Source organism: Myxine glutinosa, chromosome 3, assembly GCF_964187855.1.
Source record: "Myxine glutinosa chromosome 3, kmMyxGlut1.1, whole genome shotgun sequence".
Classification (NCBI taxonomy): Eukaryota; Metazoa; Chordata; class Myxini; order Myxiniformes; family Myxinidae; genus Myxine; species Myxine glutinosa.
Genome location: NC_136263.1, coordinates 109799118 through 109820527, shown reverse-complemented (window position 1 = coordinate 109820527; position 21410 = coordinate 109799118). Strand labels below are relative to the sequence as shown.

Here is a 21410-nt window from a genome sequence, read left to right as displayed (position 1 = left end):
TGAGGCGCCCCGGCAATGCCGCGCTGCAGCATATTGAATTATTTGGCATGGGGCGGTGTACTTTGAATGTATGTGTACTTGTTTGTTTTCTTGTTTGTTTTCTTTCTTGTTTTCTTGGTTGTCCGGGCGATATCTCAGCCATCCTTTGAGCTAGGAAGCTGAAATTTCGGCACAGTAGTGAGCAAGTCCTTTGTCAAATACGGTATTTTTTGTTTTTTGAATAATCAATTAATTGAGGAGTTATTTAATTATTAGCGATTAATTAAGTACTTATTTAATTAATTAAATTTCCTTTCTCTTCTGACCATTAACTCAGGCACCTTTTGAGTTAGGAAGCTGATATTTGGACATGCCAATGACCAGGTGATTTGGCTGCAAAGGATATTTTTGATTTATTAATTAATCAATTAATCGATTAATTATTTAATTATTCGATTAATGACAAAAAAAAAATTTTTTTTAAAGTTACAGATTCTGATGAAATAGTGGTAGTTTATGTGTTCTCTGACCAAATTGATTAATAATTTAATTTTTTTATGATTATTATTTATTTATTTTCATTATTAATCATTTATTTATTTTCTTTCTCATTTGGCCAATATCTCAGGCACCTTTTGAGCTGGGAAGCTAATATTTGGACATGAGTGACCAAGTGATGTGGCTATCAAGGATATTTTTGATTTATTGATTAATCATTTCATCTATTAATTATTTATTGATTAATCGATTAATTATTTATTGAGTAATCAATTAATTATTTAATTTTTTATAAATGACTTATTTAATTAAATTTCTAAAAGATACATCTTCGGATGAAGCACTAGTGGTTTAGTTATGCGATTAGCCAATTGATTATGAAAATATTTTGTGATAATCTTTTATTGATTTTAATTATACAATTAATCAATCAATTAGTGTACACCTCTCCCTCCCAATGCAGCCTCAATGAGCTGCACTGCGGTATTGCCGGGCGCCAGAGGCGCCCCGGCAATGCCGCGCTGCAGCATATTTAATTATTTGGCATGGGGCGGTGTACTTTGAATGTATTTGTACTTGTTGTACACCGCTCCTTTCCTATGCCATCTCCAGGCATTGCAAATCGTCATTGCCGGGCACCAAAGGGGGCTCGGCAGTGACGCACGCTGAAAGAGAGTACTCAGTTTTCACTCTGGTTTCTTTCTTGTTTGTTTTCTTGTTTGTTTTCTTTCTTGTTTGCTTTCTTGGTTGTCCGGACGATATCTCAGCCATCCTTTGAGCTAGGAAGCTGAAATTTCGGCACAGTAGTGAGCAAGTCCTTTGTCAAATACGGTATTTTTTGTTTTTTGAATAATCAATTAATTGAGGAGTTATTTAATTATTAGCGTTTAATTAAGTACTTATTTAATTAATAAAATTTCATTTATCTTCTGACCATTATTAACTCAGGCACCTTTTGAGTTAGGAAGCTGATATTTGGACATGCCAATGACCAGGTGATTTGGCTGCAAAGGATATTTTTGATTTATTAATTAATCAATTAATCGATTAATTATTTAATTATTCGATTAATGACAAAAAAAATTTTTTTTTTTAAGTTACAGATTCTGATGAAATAGTGGTAGTTTATGTGTTCTCTGACCAAATTGATTAATAATTTAATTTTTTTATGATTATTATTTATTTATTTTCATTATTAATCATTTATTTATTTTCTTTCTCATTTGGCCAATATCTCAGGCACCTTTTGAGCTGGGAAGCTAATATTTGGACATGAGTGACCAAGTGATGTGGCTATCAAGGATATTTTTGATTTATTGATTAATCATTTCATCTATTAAGTATTTATTGATTAATCGATTAATTATTTATTGAGTAATCAATTAATTATTTAATTTTTTATAAATGACTTATTTAATTAAATTTCTAAAAGATACATCTTCGGATGAAGCACTACTGGTTTAGTTATGCGATTAGCCAATTGATTATGAAAATATTTTGTGATAATCTTTTATTGATTTTAATTATACAATTAATCAATCAATTAGTGTACACCTCTCCCTCCCAATGCAGCCTCAATGAGCTGCACTGCGGTATTGCCGGGCGCCGGAGGCGCCCCGGCAATGCCGCGCTGCAGCATATTTAATTATTTGGCATGGGGCGGTGTACTTTGAATGTATGTGTACTTGTTTGTTTTCTTGTTTGTTTTCTTTCTTGTTTGCTTTCTTGGTTGTCCGGACGATATCTCAGCCATCCTTTGAGCTAGGAAGCTGAAATTTCGGCACAATAGTGAGCAAGTCCTTTGTCAAAAACGGTATTTTTTGTTTTTTGATTAATCAATTAATTGATGAGTTATTTAATTATTAGCGATTAATTAAGTACTTATTTAATTAATTAAATTTCATTTCTCTTCTGACCATTAACTCAGGCACCTTTTGAGTTAGGAAGCTGATATTTGGACATGCCAATGACCAGGTGATTTGGCTGCAAAGGCTATTTTTGATTTATTAATTAATTAATTAATCAATTAATCGATTAATTATTTAATTATTTGATTAATGACAAAAAAAAAAATTTTTTTTAACTTACAGATTCTGATGAAATAGTGATGGTTTATGTGTTCTCTGACCGAATTGATTAATAATTTAATTTATTTATGATTATTATTTATTTATTTTCATTATTAATCATTTATTTATCTTCTTTCTCATTTGGCCAATATCTCAGGCACCTTTTGAGCTCAGAAGCTAATATTTGGACATGAGTGACCAAGTGATGTGGCTATCAAGGATATTTTTGATTTATTGATTAATCAATTAATCAATGTATCGATTAATTATTTAATTATTCGATAAATTACTAAAAAAAAATTTTTGCCCCCAGTTACACATTCTGATGAAATGGTGGTGCTTTATGTGTTCTGTGACCGAATTGATTGATAATTTAATTTTTTAATGATTATTATTTATTTATTTTCATTATTAATCATTGATTTATTTTCTTTCTCATTTGGCCAATATCTCAGGCACCTTTTGAGCTGGGAAGCTAATATTTGGACATGACAGTGACCAAGTGATGTGGCTATCAAGGATATTTTTGATTAATTGATTAATCATTTAATCGATTCATTATTTATTGATTAATCGATGAATTACTTATTGATTAATCAATTAATTATTAAATTTTTTATTAATGACTTATTTGATTAAATTTCTAAAAGATACATCTTCGGATGAAGCACGAGTGGTTTTGTTATGGTATTAGCCAATTGATTAAGAAAATATTTTGTGATAATCTTTTATTGATTTTAATTATACAATTAATCAATCAATTAGTGGACACCTCTCCCTCCCAATGCAGCCTCTATGAGCTGCACTGCGGTATTGCCGGGCGCCAGAGGTGCCCCGGCAATGCCGCGCTGTAGGATATTTAATTATTTGGCATGGGGGCGGTGTACTTTGAATGTATGTGTACTTGTTTGTTTTCTTGTTTGTTTTCTTTCTTGTTTTCTTGGTTGTCCGGGCGATATCTCAGCCATCCTTTGAGCTAGGAAGCTGAAATTTCGGCACAGTAGTGAGCAAGTCCTTTGTCAAATACGGTATTTTTTGTTTTTTGAATAATCAATTAATTGAGGAGTTATTTAATTATTAGCGTTTAATTAAGTACTTATTTAATTAATTAAATTTCATTTCTCTTCTGACCATTATTAACTCAGGCACCTTTTGAGTTAGGAAGCTGATATTTGGACATGCCAATGACCAGGTGATTTGGCTGCAAAGGATATTTTTGATTTATTAATTAATCAATTAATCGATTAATTATTTAATTATTCGATTAATGACAAAAAAAATTTTTTTTTTAAAGTTACAGATTCTGATGAAATAGTGGTAGTTTATGTGTTCTCTGACCAAATTGATTAATAATTTAATTTTTTTATGATTATTATTTATTTATTTTCATTATTAATCATTTATTTATTTTCTTTCTCATTTGGCCAATATCTCAGGCACCTTTTGAGCTGGGAAGCTAATATTTGGACATGAGTGACCAAGTGATGTGGCTATCAAGGATATTTTTGATTTATTGATTAATCATTTCATCTATTAATTATTTATTGATTAATCGATTAATTATTTATTGAGTAATCAATTAATTATTTAATTTTTTATAAATGACTTATTTAATTAAATTTCTAAAAGATACATCTTCGGATGAAGCACTAGTGGTTTAGTTATGCGATTAGCCAATTGATTATGAAAATATTTTGTGATAATCTTTTATTGATTTTAATTATACAATTAATCAATCAATTAGTGTACACCTCTCCCTCCCAATGCAGCCTCAATGAGCTGCACTGCGGTATTGCCGGGCGCCAGAGGCGCCCCGGCAATGCCGCGCTGCAGCATATTTAATTATTTGGCATGGGGCGGTGTACTTTGAATGTATTTGTACTTGTTAATTAATCAATTAATCGATTAATTATTTAATTATTCGATTAATGACAAAAAAAAATTTTTTTTTTAAGTTACAGATTCTGATGAAATAGTGGTAGTTTATGTGTTCTCTGACCAAATTGATTAATAATTTAATTTTTTTATGATTATTATTTATTTATTTTCATTATTAATCATTTATTTATTTTCTTTCTCATTTGGCCAATATCTCAGGCACCTTTTGAGCTGGGAAGCTAATATTTGGACATGAGTGACCAAGTGATGTGGCTATCAAGGATATTTTTGATTTATTGATTAATCATTTCATCTATTAAGTATTTATTGATTAATCGATTAATTATTTATTGAGTAATCAATTAATTATTTAATTTTTTATAAATGACTTATTTAATTAAATTTCTAAAAGATACATCTTCGGATGAAGCACTACTGGTTTAGTTATGCGATTAGCCAATTGATTATGAAAATATTTTGTGATAAACTTTTATTGATTTTAATTATACAATTAATCAATCAATTAGTGTACACCTCTCCCTCCCAATGCAGCCTCAATGAGCTGCACTGCGGTATTGCCGGGCGCCGGAGGCGCCCCGGCAATGCCGCGCTGCAGCATATTTAATTATTTGGCATGGGGCGGTGTACTTTGAATGTATGTGTACTTGTTTTCTTGTTTTCTTGCTTTCTTGTTTGTTTGTCCGGGCGATATCTCAGCCATCCTTTGAGCTAGGAAGCTGAAATTTCGGCACAGTAGTGAGCAAGTCCTTTTTCAAAAACGGTATTTTTTGTTTTTTGATTAATCAATTAATTGAGGAGTTATTTAATTATTAGCGATTAATTAAGTACTTATTTAATTAATTAAATTTCCTTTCTCTTCGTACCATTAACTCAGGCACCTTTTGAGTTAGGAAGCTGATATTTGGACATGCCAATGACCAGGTGATTTGGCTGCAAAGGATATTTTTGATTTATTAATTAATCAATTAATCGATTAATTATTTAATTATTCGACTAATGACAAAAAAAAAATTTTTTTTAAGTTACAGATTCTGATGAAATAGTGGTAATTTATTTGTTCTCTGACCAAATTGATTAATAATTTAATTTTTTTATGATTATTATTTCTTTATTTTCATTATTAATCATTTATATATTTTCTTTCTCATTTGGCCAATATCTCAGGCACCTTTTGAGCTGGGAAGCTAATATTTGGACATCAGTGACTAAGTGATGTGGCTATCAAGGATATTTTTGATTTATTGATTAATCATTTCATCTATTAATTATTTATTGATTAATCGATTAATTATTTATTGAGTAATCAATTAATTATTTAATTTTTTATAAATGACTTATTTAATAAAATTTCTAAAAGATACATCTTCGGATGAAGCACTAGTGGTTTAGTTATGCGATTAGCCAATTGATTATGAAAATATTTTGTGATAATCTTTTATTGATTTTAATTATACAATTAATCAATCAATTAGTGTACACCTCTCCCTCCCAATGCAGCCTCAATGAGCTGCACTGCGGTATTGCCGGGCGCCGGAGGCGCCCCGGCAATGCCGCGCTGCAGCATATTTAATTATTTGGCATGGGGCGGTGTACTTTGAATGTATTTGTACTTGTTTCACTTATTTTCATTTATGAAACTTTTCTTATTCATAGGGCTGGGAAGGATGGCCTGGATGCCTCACTTCTGAGCTATCTAGCCTGGGTTCGAATCTCAGACCAGCTGTAAAGCATCACCATGATGTCTCACATTCAGGGTGAGGAATCAATGTGTGTGCCTTCCAGCACTGGTCGTTGGTGGACGTAAAAGATCCCACGGTGTCTTTCATGAAGAGTATACGAGTTATCGTTGGCATCCTGAACAAATTCACAACTTCTGCATCTTCATTCGTGTAGCGTGTAGGTGGCGACCTGTCCCAGAATGGTCATAGCGGAGAAATATTTCTGGACTTGTGATATGGCACAAAGCTCTGTACAGAGTAAGGGACTCTAATTATATCTTCCTTCTTCCTGGAGAAAAGGTTGACGAAATGTTTTTACAATGTTTCTTTTTCTTTTTTTTCTTCTTTTTTTTCAATAAATTATAACTACATTGCATTCCTTCACTTCTCTGTTCCTGTTTTAATGGGTCAAAGGTGCAACACTAAAAAAACACATTTTGCCTTGGCATTCCCTTGAATTTCAGTCAATCAGATGATATTTGATGCAAAAGGTGCTTTCATAGAATCATTGTTGAGAATTGTAGAACCATCTTGTTGTAGAACCATTTGGTTATGACTAACTTCCCTGAAAATGTCTGCTGCTCTTCTTCTGCTCCAATCGGCTCTTCTGATCATGTGCTTGTTAAAGTGGACATCTCTCTGACCATTCTCAGAGAGCCTCCTCAGCGTCGACGAGTCTGGCATTTCACTCAGGCCAACTGGCACGGTCTTCAAGCAGCCATCAATCATCTGGACTGGTCTCCCATCTCTACCTCCTCTGACATCAACTCATCCTGGGAATTCTTCCAAAGTAAATTGCTCTCTCTCATGCACAGATTTATCCCATCTCGTCTTCAGTTGTCATACCCTTCCTCCCATCCATGGTACACAGAATCTTGTGGTGAGGCTATTGCCCAGAAACAACTTGCTTTCGTCTCCTGGAAAGCAAATCCAATGGAAGGAAATCTCATTTCCTTTCACAAAGCCCGAAACAAGTGTGTGTCCACCCTCAGGAGAGCCAGGAAACAATATCTCTCCGTTCTCAGGACCGAACTCTCTTATCTGTCTCCCTCTTCCAAATCCTGGTGGCATCTGGTTAAATCTGTTTCTGGTGTTTGTTCCCCCTCCATCCCCTCCCTCACCTCAAATGGCCACACGGCTGACCGGCACGGCACACGGCACACGGCACGGCACACGTGAAAAAGCTGAATGCCTCAACTCTGTGTTTGCCTCTAAATCTTGTGTCCCAAACCCATCCCTCTCTGTACCCACCGTACCCAGTCGTACCCAGCTGCTCCTGGACTCTGTGTCCTTTCCTCCTGACAAGGTGGAAAAGTTTCTGTCAACCCTCGACTCTGATTCTGCAACTGGACCTGACGGCATCAGCCCACGGGTCCTAAAATCCTGTTCTTCCGCTCTTTCACTCCCTCTCTCTGTTCTCTTCACCCTCTCTTTTGCTCAAGGTCATCTTCCATCTGCTTGGAAATCTGCCAACATCACTGCTTTGCACAAAAAAGGTGCAAAAACAGATCCCAGCAACTACCGACCAATCAGCCTTCTCCCAATTATCGGCAAAGTCATGGAATCTATCATTGCTTCAGATATGAAATCTTTCCTCTTCTCCAATGGCTTGATCTCTGATCATCAATTTGGTTTCAGACCTGGTCACTCTACTCTGGACAGGCTGCTTCTGCTTTCTCAACAATGGATGGAGGTCCTCAATGCCAAACAGGAAATTAGAGCAGTCTCCCTTGACATATCACGTGCCTTCGATACGGTCTGGCACCCCAGTCTGCTCACCAAACTCTCCTCTTTTGTTATCCATGGAAATCTCCACGCATGGCTGGTGGACTTCCTCTCTAGTCATAGTCAAAGTGTGGCCCTGAATGGGTTTCTCTCATCTCCTCTTCCTGTTCAGGCTGGAGTTCCCCAAGGCAGTGTTCTGGGCCCTGTGCTTTTTCTGGTCTTCATCAATGATCTCTCTGACTCTCTTGAAAATCCTCTCTATCTCTTTGCTGATGACTCTACTCTCTGTCGCTCCATTCTTCATCCCTCAGATCGGCAGTCTGCAGCCTCCTCACTCTCTGCAGACCTGGACAAAATCACAGACTGGGCAAACAAGTGGAACATGTCTTTCAATCCTGACAAATCTCACACTCTTACGATGTCTCTCCGAAAATACCGACTGGACATCCACTTTCTGAACAATCCTCTCCAAGAAGTTCTGTCACTCAAGCTTTTGGGTCTCACTATCTGCCATGATCTTTCCTGGGAAAACCACATTTCAAATCTGGCCTCCAAAGCCAGTCGCCGACTGGGCATCCTCCGTCGTGCGAAGTCCTTGCACACCTGAGCTCCTCACCACATACAAGGCTTTCATCCGCAGCTGAATGGAATACTGCTCTCCCCTCTGGGCTGGTGCTCCTGCCTCACACCTAGCTCGTCTTCACGCTGTTGAAACCAAAGCATTCAGAATCATTGGAATCTCCCGCGATGAAGCTAACTCCAAGGGCCTCTCACTCACTCACCGCAGGCAGGTTGGTGGTCTTTCCGTCTTCTACCGACTCCTCTCTGGCCTTGCCCCCCCAGCTCTCTCTGGGCTCTGTCCCGCAAATATTCCTACAGGTCGCACAAGATCTGCCTGCAACCCTCTTATGGTTAAACTGCCAAAATCAAGACTCTCTGCTCACCTTCACTCCTTCATTCCTCTTTTCTCCCGCCTCTGGAACAAACTCCCTCACTCTCTTCAATCCCACTCCACCCTCCAGGTCTTTAAAACAGCTTTTCACCACCATCTCTTATCTTCTCCCATCCAAAACCTTGATCTTTACTACCCCCGCTAATTTCACCCCAATTCCACTTTTTTGAAATACCAACTTCTGTCGTGGAAGTCCTTCGTGTCCTTGTGTTTTATACTTCTCCCTCCCCCCCCCCCCCCTCCCTTTCCACGCCTCCTCCCCCCAAGCCCTCTCCCTTCCACACATCTCCCTGCTCTCAAATGTTGTGTTTGTGTGCTTCCCCTTCTCTCCCCATCTTGTCTTCCGCTCCCTCTTTTTATATATTTTGTTTGTCTGGTTGATTTGTTTGTGAAGTAAATGTCAGCTCTTTCACGAGCCTCGAATCAGTATACAAAAAAAAAAAAAAATCTCAGATTAGAATCGTTTTGGGTATTTTACAGGAGTCAAGGGTCATTATTAAGGCCAACCAAACATTTAAATTTAACCCAATCCAGGCAAGACCTTGCACTAACAATCTCATCTTTACTTTACTTTACTTTAGTCTGTAGACTAAAGCATGCAATCATCAGTCTGGTGTCTTCATTTCTCAATGGAAAAGGATTGTGTGTTCACATATAGGTGATCACGCACCTTGGGTGTCTTCAAAGCCCTTTTAGAATATAGGTCATGCTGACCTATTTATTGCCTGGTTTAATATTGACCTATTTTTACTGATTCGTTAATCTTGATTATGTGGGCACCATACTCAAAATTCAGGTTTACATAGAGAAATATTTTGAGATTACCTTCATTATGTGGCCATTATGAAATAAAATTACCTTCATTATGTGGCCACCTGTGCTATATGGTCACTCAGCAATACGATTTGCATTTAGCAACATTTTGCAATATTCGTTTTCATGCATTTTTCTTACTTCTGATATATTAGGTTTTCAAGAGCAATTTCTATTTTACAAAGGTCAAAGTTGAATATCTGTAACAACACAAATCAAGGGAGGTGCAAAGCGCCCCTCCCTTTATATGGGATTGTTTCTCTGTATGCAAACTGCCCCACGTGCCCCAGTGGTAATGGGGCGCCAATTTGATTCATACAGTTCAAAAAACTTTACTTACTGATGGGTTTGAACCTATATATGTAGGGTGCCCCTTTATACAAACTTTTCTAGAGCATTACTTGGTTCCTCCTAAGAACACAAGGGTAGTACATCATGCACACAAGATTTTTTTTGGAATGTCTCTTCTTTTCTAGAGTTTGCCACGTAGCACATACAATTTAAAGGTGCCTTTTCTATGCCCCTGGAATTTTTCCTAAGAGTGATCATTTAGGACTGTTAAAAGACAGAGTTTGCACCCTCTGGTTTTTTCATTATATATGAAGAGTGCAAATTTGGCTGTCGAAAGTCTGTGTTTCTACTTTATTTTCTTTTTATATTCAACAGTTAGAGCATCCGCTCTGAGTCTATGTGGTTGGCGGTCTGATTCCGTTCCTGGTCGAATCATGCCAAATACTTGATTATTGCTCAGTATTTAAATGATAAAGCACGGCCATACCCAATAGGTTGGCATCTAAGGGAGAGGAAATTCCTCCTTAGTTGCCCCACTAAGTACGGAGAAAAAAAAATCAACGTCAAAAAAGATGGCATTGCTGGTACCCAGAATGCTCTGGGAAGTGATGTCATTTCCCCCAAAGTTCAGTCTGAAGTGAATGAGGTTTTTTTCCATAAATAATACAATTTATAGTTTATTTTAACTTCAGGGAAAGGAAATAAAGTGTGTTAAAACAAACAAACAAACATTTAGTTGAAAAATGTCATCCTTGCTTATCCGTAACATATTTGTTGAAATCTTCAGTACTGCCAATCTCATGGGTCTTTAGAGATTGTACATTACGAGTTGAGGATTTTAGATTTTAAAACTTTTCCTTGAAACACCCAGCTTATATTTGCACATTTGCACTTCCTGCCTGATCCAAGTCATTTTATTCTTACTTTGTCCAAGTGGCTCTCTCGGGGAAAGACATTTTCATTTTAAATAAATTATACTCATCCATCTCAAAATGTCTTTCTCGTGTTTACGACACTTGGTTACAAAATTTCAAGTTTAAATTGCATTCTACTGCTGGACATTTTTTTTCCCAAATATAATCAATTTCCCTCTTGTCTGCCCTCACTCAACTCCTCTCCTTTCTCTCCCTTCCTCTTACTCCTCACCACATTGTTTCCTTTTTTTCCTACTCTCCTCCCCCGCGCCCTCCCAATCCCTTACCCGCACTCTCCCTCTAAATCTTCCGAGGCATGTTGCCAAACTCACACTCACTCACAAGCCTTTTGGGATATTTACCGAAGTGCTTCGATGTACAAAATCTCGCTTTTTGGTATTGCATGCAGCAATACTGTGCACTCAGTAATATTTCCACCACACTCGTTCTACTGTGATGGGGAGTACATATGAGTATTGTTTTTTTTATCATAAAATAAAACCGAAAAACCTACGCTTCTTTGATTCGGAACATGAGACAAATCAAATAAAGCCTGAGCATTCAGCATTGGTCCTGTAATGGCCGCCAGCCAGTCTGGGGAAATTGGACAGAATAGGAGTGTCAAGGTAGATGTAACCGAGTGGAGAGGCAATGGCATTGGCCACATCACGTTTCTCGAGGACACAAAACACTGCAGTCTGCTACAAAATTGTTTATTTTTTTGAGAGGATGCCATTTTTCCATTGATCTGAGGTTCATAGTGGAACCTGTACATAATTCACATGCAGAACCAAGACGAGGGTTGACATCAGTGCACTTTAAGGGTGAATTAGAAAGACATTAGTAAATAATTTCAATATAGGATTTGAACAATAATTATTGGTATCACAACTAACAGTCATCATTGTTATTTGTGACGATTCACCTGCTTTTGTTCAGGAGCATCATGAGTTTACCAGGTTTCGATGAGAAGGCTAACCAGGCCAACCATTTCTTGATGTTTGATTTTGAGAAAGGAAGCTTTGTGCAATATCTGCTGCAAATGCAGTTTGCAGTTTGAATAAAAGAAACACAAATATGGAATTTTATGCACAAATGCCTTCATTAAATGTAATCCCATGAACCATAACTCCCATCTCTCCCTGATTGCTTTGTCGCGGCGTACGAGGAGGGCAGGGGGGGCCCGGGCTTTATGTACTGGAGCGAGTGTGGGTGTAAATGTGTGAGGTTTCTCTCGTGGAGTCATAAGATATCATTAATCTGGACTGTTGCATCTACAGGCCGTTAAGGGGATGGAGTCAAGATGTTTGTCGATCCTAAATCTCATTCACTTGGGGTAAATTCAACTATTTGAATTGAACATCCTTGTTTTTTCTGCTAATATATGTATCTAAATGTTGTTTTTAAAGTTAAAATTGACTTAACTTTGACCAGACTCGGCGAATGGTTAAAGCATCCAGATGAGTCTGGGAGGGCGGTGGTTCGAATCCCGGCCGAATCATACCAGAGACTTTAATAATGGTACGTGCTGCTTCCTTCCTTGACCCTCAGCATTTAAAAGTATAGAGCACAGACAAACAACCATATTTGGCATCCATTGCACCAGCGTTGATGGGCCTATTAGCCTCCCTCCTGTGTTGAAGTTTCTTGCAAGGAAACGTGTATTATTATTAGCCCGTCTGCCCACGCAGCGGGAGACAGGGTTTTGCAATCACCTCTCTGTGTTTGTGTCGGTGTCTGTCTGTCTGTCCAGGCCATAAATTATTTACCATTTGAGCCTTTGTCATGAAATTTTCAACAAACCTTTAAAATGAGATTATGGAGAACACTATTCAATAAAATCTTTCCAATTTTTTTTAGCTGTTTACGCAGACGGGCTTTGTATTTTTGGATGCTTTCAAGTTGTTAACTTGAGTTTACTTAATTGTCCTCCCCTTCCCTGTTAGCCTCCTGTCTAAATCCAAATCTCTGCCTACAGGTTCTTCATAATCACCTGCATTAGCACATGCCTTGCAAAACTGGACTGTTGTCTGGTGCTTGTTACAGTCAGTCTGCACAGTTGAATTACACCACCACTCTCCATTTCCACCCTCGTCCCTGCTTCCCTTTCTTCTGCCATTTCCACTCAACTGTTTTTCCCAGTTATTATCCTCCCTCCCTTCCCTTCATCCTCCCCCAAAGAATTGTCCTTCCTTTTTTTTTTTCCTTATTTAAGCTCTCATTTGCTGCCATTCAGCACATATTTCTAAGCCCAACACCTCCACGTGATATCTCCAGCCTTTCATGGTCGATTGATCGTATCAAAGGCCGTTGTGTATGAATGCAAAAAAAAAACCTATTTCACTTTCTCCAGGAATGGGAGCACATGCTGACATTCCAGCATTTTTGGCTATTGAGGTCATCCGAAGGATAGCGGGGAATTTTGATCGGTACAGAGGTTGCGGCTTGAGCCATAGTTGTTCAGCAGAATGAAGCTACAGGGGACTAAAGGGAAGGAAAGAAAAGAGATAAGGGATTCAAATCCCCATCATCAGGCACATTCCTGCAATGCCAAAATGAAGTGTCAAAATGTAGTGGCCTCGCTCGTCATATGATTGCGCATCTGTAGCATGTAGTGGGCATATGATATGACAGGATGTATATATAAAATGTTTCAACATCTTAAGACTAAGAGCCACGGGACTCATACGGGTGCAAATTTATCAATATTATATGTTTTGTGTGGGCCTGCTATTGTCCATGTACAATTAATCATGTATGACAGTTTATTTCTGAGTATAAGATGCAGCGTGAAGCAAAAATTAATGTACACCAATTTTTTTTTAAACATAAGTAAATGTAAATAAATAAAAATGCCATTCTAATTAATACAGAAATTGTGCAAAATATTTTTTATCTGTATATATAATTATACAACAAAAGAAAAATAATAATTTTGAATGATACAAGTCAGGAGACGACGATGGTTCACGAGCGAGCGGTATTCAATGACAAAGGAGGGACTATAACCGAAACAGGCCCGGACAGGCCAGGCCTGGAAATGTCAAAACGAAGGTTACTGACCTTGAAATGAGATAGAAAATAATGTATAATCAGTTATGAGGTTAGTTAGCTACACAATACCGAAAATTCGGTTCGATTCCGACAACTTTGAAACTTTGACGTTTGTGACTTTCAAAGGTCAAAGGTCGAAGATTCTGAAATTTGTGGGAAAACTTGTATTTCATGATGTATGTGATAATATAAGATCATGTACGACATTTCACCCTATCAGGAAGCGAACAATGTAATAAAACCATCAAAAATCGACGTTTCTAAATTTCGTGACCTTGTGACCTTGACCTTGGGGTGAAAATGAAAAATGGAGCTCCGTGGGGCTAGTCACATGACATTGGCCTAACCAAATATCGAAGCCCCTGTCAGATTCCACCAAACCCCTCGGAGAAGATGTAGCTTGAACTCAATTACCCCCTAAAAAGACATCTTTTTCGGGCGTCGCTCTGCCCACAGTGGGGGCAATACACCCACTCTAGGCAGGACACAACTAGATCATGATATCAACCTCCCACCCAAGTTTCATCAAGATCGGATGATATCATCGGGTAGTTATGCTGCGGACAGACAGACAGACACACACACAGACAGATGCACACACATGACGAATATAGTGGTCACTCTGTTTGATAACTCGTGAACCAAAACGCATCTGTATATGAACATCTTAATTAACCACTCATTGCTTAAGGGTCATCAACATATTTATGAAACAAAAGATAGTAACACCCTGTTTAAGCTTCCAAAACCCAGACTGAGGGCACACCTCAACTCTTTTATTTCTCGCATCTTCCGTATATAGCACCACCTTCCAGAGGCTGTTCGGTCTCCCGAACGGTCTCCCTCTAGGTCTAGTTCGATCTCCCTCTAGGAATTCAAGCAAGCGGTGCATCACCATCTCTTATCATCCCCTATTCTGACTCATGATCTTTATTCACCCCATTAACCTTTCCTAACCCAACCATCTTACTTGCTTGTTTCACTGTTTCCTCCACTCCTCCCTATCCTCTTTTCCTCTTCGTTCATTCCCTTGATGTTTGTCCCCCAATCGGCTGTACCTTGCTCTTCCAAGAGCCTCGTTCCTGTAAAGAAGGAAAAACATTTTAAAATATGAATACTATGATATAACATAAGGTAATTATATGTATGTATGTATGTATGTATGTATGTATGTATGTATGTATGTATATGTATGTATGTATATGTATGTATATATACATATACAGTCATGCGTCGCTTAACGTCCTAGATACATTCTTGGAAACGTGACGTTAACCGAATTGGCCGTTATCCGAACATCACATTGTGAACTTGTATTTATACTTACGTGTATGTGGAATATTGCAGTGTACTTGTAGCGTGTGAAGGGCCTGGCTGAGGTTCATCATGGGGAGGAGTTTGTTTTTTGATGAAAATGTCGAGCGTTGTTTGTTTTGTCTGCTGTTTCTTCTCCTCGTAGATTTGCCGCCCTCACGCTGTCTTATTATTTTCTGCTTCTCCTCCAAATCAATGCTCTTCGTTGTTTCTTGCTGCTGCTACCACTAGGGCTGGTTGTGCTGCGTTTGGGACCCATGATTAACTTTAGGGTGGATTGATTTTAATAAAATCAAATGAAAAGACAATAGAATAACGCTCACGATATGCGGGGGGTAATCGAGACTGGATGCTGATGATGCTGCGGTGCTGCCGACGAGGCAAAACCAAGCATGCACTGTTATACAGTTTGTAAACTTTTTATTTCGTAAAGTAAGGAAATCAAATAAAACGTACTCTACACTACAATAACCAAAAAATATAAACCAGCAACATAGGCATTTCTTATATCTATCAAAACATATTATGGATATATAGTTACTGTACTGTATCATCATAAGCCTGGCAGCACAATCTATTTTGTTTAAGAACACGTGATGCATGCGCGAACGCGCCCGCACTCAGGCCACTTATGTCCGCTACGTCCAGTTGTCTGAACGGGTTTTTTAAATCCCCATTATTTTCTTATTATTTTGATGGGCCACGGACGTATAAGCGATCGGACGTTGTTCGGACAGACGTTAAGCGACGCATGCCTATATGTGTGTGTGTGTGTGTGTGTGTGTGTGTGTGTGTGTGTGTGTGTGTGTGTGTGTGTGTGTGTGTGTGTGTGTGTGTGTGTGTGTAGGTATGTATGTATGTATGTACAGTATATGTAATGAAATTGTATCTATGTTGAACCCAGGTGGTATGCTCTCTCCAACCACTGAGAGGCGTCTATAAGAACCCGGACGGCCATCGCTCCGGATCATACCTGTGACATTTAATCTGTGACACGTAGACTCGAATGGTGCGTATACGTAGATGAACTAGGCTTGCTTGCACTGATTGATAATTGCTGAACTTCTCCTTGATTATATAATCCCGATATATTGCATGATCACATTTTTACAGGATGTTGCCAGAGATCGTATTGTCATTAAACCTACTATTGGGACAATGTTGTGGATTTGACTTTCATAACAATTAATGACAATTCGTCTCTTCGTCTTGAACGTGACACGAACGAGAGCGACATGACGAGGCCGCAGAATTGACACATTGGCTGAAAATCTTGGATAACCAATTCAAGGCTCAGGAAGCTGTCACCGATGAAACGAAACGAGAAGTACTGCAATCAAAGGTACACCATAATGTGTACAGGGCAATCGAACAATGTGAGACGTTCGATGCAGCCGTGGCAGAGCTGAAGCGTATTTACATTTAAAAAAACGAAGCGCGGTCTATTCCCGTCATTTGCTCGCAATACGACGACAACAGCCCACGGAGACTTTAGATCACTTTGCTCAAAACCTCCGACGTCTGATGAACGAGAGTACCCCGGAGGTACGTACTCATGAACAAGTCTGTGATGACCTTGTTCGCGATTCTTTCATCGCAGGACTTAGGCCCCCAGTCGTCAGACAGAGACTTCTTGAAGAAGCCGATTTGACACTCGCCGATTCACAGGAACAATCCGATGCGTATGAACATCCATACGTCACTGCGGGGACATCTCGACAAACTCGACTGGAGAGAGCTACCGCCGAGATCGTGGATGCAGCCTCGGCACCTCCGCCAGAATCGGAGACCCCGGCCACTCCCGAGGATCCCGATCCGGGCTTGACGGCAGCCGCTGCAGCTGGACTCAAGCCCGGAAGTAACGCTACGTGCTATTTCTGCGGGAATCGGAATCATCTCAGGTCGGTTTGCCCAGCTAAAAATGCGACATGTCATTTGTGCTCAAAGCCGGGTCATTTTGCAAAAGTTTGCCGATCGTCGCGGGGCAAACGAGCCCGCTCGACGATGAATGTGCTTATCGCCAAGCCAGCATACCGAGTGGCGCGCGGCGCGCCTCGTCCGACTTTGATGGGGATCGCCCCTTCTTGTGGGCCCCAAGCTGAGAGCTCGACCTTGGTGAGACTCGCCGCGCCGACTAAACAAGTGGCGCAAAAACGACAGTACGCATTGCGACCGTCCTTGGCCGGCATTCTTCCGACACCCTGCCAACTTCCTGGATCGGCCACCCGAACGGCTAATGTTGGCTTTGAAACTCCGCACGTGGCTCAAGCACCCTCCGGAGGCTGCACGTATGATCTACAAGCTACTGCAACGGCACGAAAGCTGGGAACTTCACGCGTGGCACATGCGCCCTCTGGAGGCGGCACGACTGGCCTACAAACGACTTCAACGGCACGAAAGACTTTAGCTGGTGGTGGATCCACACGCGAGGCACGAGCGCCTCGCCTAGACGACTCAATAACTACAGGTCCACCTGGCCTGGCTCGTGCTATCATCCCACTCATGATCGAAGGAATTTTTGCTAACGCTTTGATCGACACAGGTTCCACGGATAGTTATGTGGATTTTCGACTTGTGCAAAAACATGGATGGCCGATTCTTGGGACAAGAAGCCGAATCTTTATGGCCTCTCAGGGGCTATGGCTCAGCACAAAAGGGGAATGTCGACTGAAGCTTGTGATTAAGGGACGAATGTTTCCGGATGTGCATCTAATGGTCTTACCCACATTATGTGCAGAAGTTTTGCTCGGACATGATTTTCTCAAGCGACATGGACGTTTGGAAATGGAATTTGGTGGCACTGATATGCTTGCTGTGTGTGCTCTTGCAGGGATGGAAATTGAGCCGCTGTCGCTGTTCCCCAATATGACCATGGACTGTACACCTGTAGCGGTTAAATCGCGACGCTACTCACGAGCTGACGCGTAATTCATTGCGGAAGAAACGGCCCAGCTATTAAAGGAAGGTATCATAGAACCTAGTCGGTCGCCATGGCGGGCCCAAGTTCTGGTGGTACGAAGTGAAGCGCATTGCAAACGCATGGTAATCGACTATTCGCAGATGATTAATCGGTTTACACAGCTGGACGCCTACCCCCTTCTGGGAATGGACTCCCTGGTTCGACAGGTAGCACAGTATTCGGTCTATAGCACTCTCGATCTGCATAGTACGTATCATCAAATCCCCATCTCCGAGGCCGATCGCATCTATACAGTGTTTGAATCGGGTCAAAGGTTATACCAGTTCACCCGGCCACCTTTTGGGGTCACGAACGGGGTCTCTTGTTTTCAGAGGGCTATGGACGACCTCATCGCTAAGGGGAACTTGACCGATGTCTTTGTATATCTGGACAATCTCACGGTTTGCGGCTATGAACAGGAACATCATGCGGCTAATCTGAAGCGCTTCCTCGAGGTCGCGCAGAGGTATCGCTTAACTATGAATGAGGCTAAATGTCGTTACTCCGCTCGCACGATAGATCTTCTGGGGTACACCGTGACCCACGGCTCTGATGCTCCAGATAAGGAGCGTCTGCGACCCTTGCTCGACATGGCCCCGCCCTGCGATCGTGCTTTGCTGAAGCGTGCTCTCGGGCTGTTCGCTCATTATTCTAAGTGGGTACAACATTTCTCCACAAAGCTCCGCCCACTTGTGGACTGTGAAGCGTTCCCCATGAGCCTTGCCGCCAAGGCCGCTTTCCATAGCCTTACGTCCGACATCGCTGGCGCCGCTGTGGCGACGATTGACGAAAATAAATCTTTTGTTTTGGAAAGTGATGCATCGGATCATGCGATAGCTGCAACTCTCTCCCAAGGGGGGCGCCCTGTGGCCTTCTTTTCGCGAACTCTCTCCTCCGCTGAGCGGAGACATTCGTCTGTCGAAAAGGAGGCGTATGCCATCGTCGAGTCGATTTGGCGTTGGCGTCCCTACTTGCTCGGACGATGCTTCCAAATTATCATGGAACAACAGAGCGTTGCGTTTATGTATGACACCCAGCATGCTCAATGCATTAAGAATGAGAAAATCACTCGCTGGCGAATCGAACTCGCCGATTTCTGCTACACAATCAAATATCGCCCTGGGAGGGATAACCTGGTTGCCGACGCCTTATCACGGCCGGCGACGTGTGCGGGCCTCATATCTTTGGAGGATCTGCTCGCTTTGCACGACACTTTGTGCCATCCCGGGGTGACGCGTTTCGCTCATTTTGTGCGTAGTCGTAACTTGCCCTACTCGGTTGAAGACATTCACCAGGTCTGTCGCAATTGTTCTGTATGTGCTGAACTCAACCGCATTTTTACAACCCTCCTATGGGTACACTGGTCCGAGCAACTAGGCCGTGGGAGAGATTGTCGATGGACTTCAAAGGACCACTGCCGGCGTCACTGACATCGAGTAACTCTCGTTATCTGCTCACTATCGTTGACGAGTTCTCGACATTCCCTTTCGCTTTCACGTGCGTAGATATGACAGCCGCCACGGTTATCCGGTGCCTGCAGAACTTGTTTTCTATGTTCGGGAATCCGGCCTACGTGCATACCGATCGAGGTGCGGTGTTCCTGTCCCAGGAGGTGAGGAACTTCTTACTCCAGCATAATGTCGCTTCTAGCTATACCACTCCGTATAGACCGCAGGCGAATGGACAGGTCGAACGCTTCAATGGTATTATATGGAGAGCCGTCACGCTAAGCCTTAAGTCCCTCGGCCGAGGCCTAGATAAATGGGCTTGGTCGTTACCTGCGGCACTGAACTCGATCAGGACTTTACTGTGTACGACAACCAACCAAACTCCCCACGAACGGATGTTTCATCACCCGAGGAGTTTGGGTAGTATCCGATCTTTACCTAGGTGGCTTGCAGAGCCGGGACCGGCTTACCTCAAACGTGCGGTTCGCATGAGTAAGTATGATCCACTAGTGGATAAGGTGCAAGTACTCCAAGCTAATCCCGAGCATGCTCGTGTGTTGATGTCTGATGGACGCGAGTCAACTGTCTCCGTACGCCACCTGGCCCCTTGCGGGGAAATCGACAAATCAATTTACAAGTCTATGGACTCTCCCATTGCTCCGCCTATGGAGCATCTGCCGGCCATCTCACCGCCAAATACACCCCAACCTGTAGGCTCTGTGGTGCCACCTTCGTCACCTGACTTAGGCGGCTTCTCCGACGCAGGGGACTCCGGACTTGGGGATGTAATACCCGGTAGTTTCCGGACCCGTGCTGGATGGGAAATTCGTTGCCCCGATCGCTACGGATGGACCGACTGACATGGACGGACAATCGCTGCCCTACTATTGCTGCTGCGTGCTTGATTCCTGCCTTAGCGGAAGTGTAGTTTTAACGGCGGGGAGAATGTAATGAAATTGTATCTAAGTTGAACCCAGGTGTTATGCTCTCTCCAACCACTGAGAGGCGTCTATAAGAACTCGGACGACCATCGCTCCGGATCATACCTGTGACATTTAATCTGTGACACGTAGACTCGAATGGTGCATATATGTAGATGAACTAGGCTTGCTTGCACTGATTGATCATTGCTGAACTTCTCCTTGATTATATAATCCTGATGTATTGCATGATCGTATTTTTACAGGATGTTGCCAGAGATCGAATTGTCATTAAACCTACTATTGGGACAATGTTGTGGATTTGACTTTCATAACAGTATATATGTATGTGTGTACAGTATGTATGTATGTATGTACAGTATGTATGTTTGTACTGTATGTATGTATGTACAGTATGTATGTACTGTATGCATGTATGTGCAGTATGTACGTATGCACAGTATGTATGTATGTACAGTATGTATGTACTGCATGTATTTACAGTATGTATGTACTGTATGTATTTACAGTATGTATGTACTGTATGTATTTACAGTATCTATGTACTCTTTGCATGTATGCACAGTATGTATGTATGTACAGTATGTATGTATGCACAGTATGTATGTACAGTATGTATGTATGTATGTATGTATGTATGTATGTATGTATGTATGTATGTATGTATGTACAGTATGTATGTACTGCATGTATTTACAGTATGTATGTACTGTATGTATTTACAGTATGTATGTACTGTATGTTTGTAGGCTGCTCACAAAAGAGGCGGATGTTTCTAGGATGGAAAATGAGGGAAAATGAATATAGAAAGTGTCGTTGGGAACAATGGGGATGAT

General features: G+C 40.7%; 1 protein-coding gene across 14 annotated transcripts in view; it reads left to right on the top strand.

The window, feature by feature from the left end:
• The window catches only part of SYT1 (synaptotagmin 1), a 730486-nt gene that overhangs the window by 704988 nt on the left and 4088 nt on the right, over window positions 1–21410 (top strand). The gene's annotated exons all lie outside the window — the stretch shown is intronic.